Raw genomic sequence first — 4,422 nt, forward strand, 5'->3', positions numbered from 1 at the left:
CCTGAAACCGCCCTCCATAAGAAGTTGCTGACTTTAGGGGGAACTTTTAAACTCCATAAATCCTTCCAAACGCCAGTAGCTCCAGTAACAGGCCAAGCTCCTTTTTCTTCTTGTAAGAACTTGTAGGCACTCTTAACCGAGTAGTGCCCCAATCGTTCAAACCGCCAGCTCCAATAGTCGGATATGGCAGTAGAACTCAATTGTATAGAAAAAATCAGCTCTTGATCTCTATCAGCAAAGAGATCTGTAATTACCTCTTCATCCCACTCTCGTAAATTCATTTTGAAAAGACTGCTTACAGTCTGATTAACAAGTGCAGGATGTGAAGAAATAATATAGCCATTCGTGTTGTGTGGAAGCCAATGGTCACATAAAATTAAAGTATGTTCACCCGTACGTACCCCAGCCAGTATCAGACCTTTTGCTTCAAAATACTCCTCCATACGAAGCTCGGATTGTCACCCAATTCAGCTGAAAGAAGAGTTCTGTTGGCATAGTATTTAGCTTTAAAAACTTTACTCACCAAGGACGTATCATTAACCAACAACCTCCAGCATTGTTTCCCCAACAGGGCCATATTCAAGTCCCGCAGACTTCGAAAACCCAATCCCCCAACATGTTTGTGACGACTCAATCGATCCCAACTCATCCAACTAACACCCGTTCTATGAACATAGTCTGTTTGCCACCAGAACTTAGCCATGAGACGCTCCAACTCTCTGCAAGTATCCAAAGGTAACAGAAAAACACTCAACCACAATAAAAAAAAAAAAGGAGATAATTACATAAGGCACCATTTTTTGTAAAAAAATTACATTTTTATGTTTACAGAATATTTTTTACATTTTTACGGTTTTCCATAAAAATAATACCAAAACAACAAGAAAACTACATAAAGGTAACATGAAAATAACATCTAAATAACATCAAAACAACAACAAAAAATAACATACAGATAATAAAAAATCAATAACAAATTAACAAGAATACAACATAAAAAGACCGTATTTTTTGTAAATAAAATAAAAAAATCGTAAAAATGTTTAAAATTTCGTGAAATCGTATTTTTGTAATTTTTTTTGTTGTTTTTGTGTATTTGTGAAATAATCCCTAAAAAAATATATTAGTTTCAACTTTATATTTTTAAATAGTCATATAAATTATATGATATATAAATATATAAAATAAAAATTTATAAATAAATATAAAAAACTATTTTCTTCGAGTTGGTCGGATTAGTTCGGGTTGATTGGGAGGGTTGGTATTATTTTCAACTCGCCTAATATAAAGATTGGACGGGTTATATTTTGAGAAAATTACCTAATCATGCACATTTTTTAAATTATTTATAAAAATACGCTCTAATATTTAAATGCTCAGAATATAACAAATTTTCAATTAATAATCTAATATGCGTATACTGAGACTCCTCTTCTTTTTTTTTTTCCTAACCACCGAGAGTCAGTGACTCCCTTGACCCTTCTTCTGGTTTATTTGTTTTTTCTTTCAAAATCTCTTATAACTCAATTCTTTGCTAAGCTAACACCACTTGTTTTTTCATTTATATGCTTTTTGTTTTTTCTTTCACAATGAAAATAAAATGACATTTACATTTCTCTCTCTCTCTCTCTCACTTTCTTATAATTTTAATTTTATTTTATTTTTTTCAAACTTTATAAATCTTTTTTGGTTTCATCAATAATTATCTGAGCTTAAAAATTATACTATTATAATATATTTTTAAAAAATAATTATTTTAATGTGCGAGACATATATTTTTTATTATCACTAATAAAATGACTGAAATAAAAAATAATATTAGTTACTTTTTCTTTTCCTTTTCAATTAATCAAATTTTAAAATCAACAAAATCAATTTTAATAGGTTACTAATTATATTATGTTATTCATATTTAAAAAAGTTTATATGGTATTCTAAATAATTGAAGTACTTCATTACAGTAAAAAATATTTTTTTAGTTTCTTTTCTTTCATTTTATTTTAAAAAAAAATAAGTAATCAAACTTTAACATAAACAAAATTTAATATACTAACTTTAAGATAAAATATTCGAAATCGAAAGTAACTTTATAGTTTATTTTATAGTTTGTTAATGTAAAAAGAAATAGCGAATATAAATTAAACAAAATATAAAAGTCAATTAATTTTATAAATTAGTAAAAATTATTTGTTAATTCATATCTAAAAGTTACTATACGGTATGTACTTTATATAAGTTTATTTTATAGAGTTATTTTTAATAAATTTTTGGAAACAGCTTATAAAAAATCGAGTAATTTGCGGCATAAATATCTAAGTTTTATGTCGGGTAGCAGATAAATACCTAAGTCATATTTTTGGCGGTAAAAATACCTTCTGTCACACTCATGGAACTTCCGTAGGTACCTCTCCGTTTTCTTCCAAGTAAGTGTCCACGTGTCACTCTTTTATTAGTCCACATCATTAATTTTATTTTTTATTTTAAAATTCATTTAAACCTATTTAAAAATCATTTTAAAATAAAAAATATATTAAAAACATAAAAAATATATATATTCTATTATTCTTACCTTTTTTTTAAAAAAAAAAAAAATATCATTTTACATAAAAAAATTTAAAAAAAACATCATTGTACTCATCACCCTCAGTTATCGTACTCATCATCTTCACCATATTCAAAACCACTGTTCATCATCTCAACATTTCCAAAACCAGATTCAAGTTTAAAAAAAAAAAACCCAAGAAAAAAAACCCAAAAAATTAATAGGTTGTTCCATATTCGTGTTCTACAAACTCAGATTTGTACATATTGAAATGATTTTCCCTAACTTATACACAACACATTATAATATCAAAGCATAAAACAAAATATACATATATTGATTCTCACAGTTGCACATCTCCAAATTACTTTCCCACCAGATCTATCTCTTTCACTTGATCTTCTCTTCCATTCCTTAAACGATTTCCATTCAAACAGATCCAAAAGTAAATATCGAACTTATCAAAGTAAAAAAACCCAGAAATTAATTACCTATTTTTCGAGAGAACTCATCCGATGCAGCAACCTCGGATCCAAAAGTCTGAAACCAAAAAGCCACATCCTTATTGTACCTTCCTGAGCTTGCGGTGGTGGTTGCCTAAGTCTGGGAAGGTGGTCGATCAAGTCGTTTTTTGGAGACTCAATCTGCCCAATCCTCAATCGTTAATGGTGTATCTCTTTAAATCATCATTTGTATAGTTTTCAACTCTGATTGTCGAAAAGCTTCCAACAAGTTAATGTGTGCAGGTATGGTGGGGTTATGATTTAGGGTTTTTAATTTTACTAATAGATAGAAAAAAAAATTATAGTTTGCAATAGAGAGATTGAGAGTGAGATTGATGGAAATAGAAAAAGAAAACGGGAGGGATGATAAATTTTAGGGATTGATGATGAAGAAGAAGAGAAGAAGAAGAAGAAGAAGAAGAAGAAGAGAAGAGAGAGAAGAAGATCGTGGATGAGATTGAAGAGAAAAGGGAAAAAATAATTTTTTAATTTTATGAGATATTTTATTAATTTTATTATGTATTTTTTTTTTAATTTTCAAAAGCTTAAATGAATTTTTAAATAAGAGATAGAATTTAAATGATGTGGACTAATAGAAGGGTGACACATGGACACTTACTTAGAAGAAAACGGAGAGGTACCTACGGAAGTTCCAAGAGTGTGACGGAAGGTATTTTTACCGCCAAAAATACGACTTAGGTATTTCTGCTACCCGACATAAAACTTAGGTATTTATGCCGCAAATTACTCTAAAAAATCAAGTGATATCCTTTTTTTTTTAAACACCAAGTGATATCTTAAATATCATGTAATGATTATACTACGGAAAAAAAAAGAAAAAGAGACAAAACTATATTTATATTTCTTATGCTAAACTATTTGGTAATTTTTTTTATATTTTATTGTAGCTCATTAATTATATTTGAAAGTAACGTAAAAGTTGCTATAAAATAAAAAAAAAAGTAACGTAAATGTATTTTGATCAACAACATTATATAACTTGAAAATGAAACTATAATTTTAAAGTTAGCCAACCCGAATAGGTAACAAAAATACATAATTTTTATTACATAATTTTTATTACATAATTTTTATTAACTAAATATAAAATAAACTAAAAGATTATTTTTGATTTCGGATAACTTATCTAATAACGGTAAAAAAAAAACATATGCTTCTCATATATTAAAATAATCAAATTAAAATATAAGTTGATAAATCAACTAGTTAGTGCTTTATTTTTTAATAACATTTAATAAATCTTAAATGTAAAATTAATTTTTTTTTAATAAATAAATACAATAAAAAATAATTTTAGTATCATAGTTTGTTTATTTCTTTAACAATTTATAAAAGAACTTAAAGTGTGAATTATAA

At 27.2% G+C, this 4,422-nt stretch overlaps 1 long non-coding RNA gene across 1 annotated transcript; it reads right to left on the reverse strand.

Moving 5' to 3' along the window:
• Nucleotides 1-2,583: 2,583 nt before the first annotated feature.
• Nucleotides 2,584-3,824, reverse strand: LOC133033672 (uncharacterized). The gene is made up of 2 exons (XR_009685795.1): nucleotides 3,034-3,824; nucleotides 2,584-2,955 (listed from the first exon to the last, which is right to left on the reverse strand). It is a non-coding gene; the product is annotated as an uncharacterized LOC133033672 (long non-coding RNA).
• Between the last annotated feature and the right edge of the window lie 598 nt (nucleotides 3,825-4,422).

This window comes from Cannabis sativa, chromosome 1 (genome assembly GCF_029168945.1).
Source record: "Cannabis sativa cultivar Pink pepper isolate KNU-18-1 chromosome 1, ASM2916894v1, whole genome shotgun sequence".
Lineage (NCBI taxonomy): Eukaryota > Viridiplantae > Streptophyta > Magnoliopsida > Rosales > Cannabaceae > Cannabis > Cannabis sativa.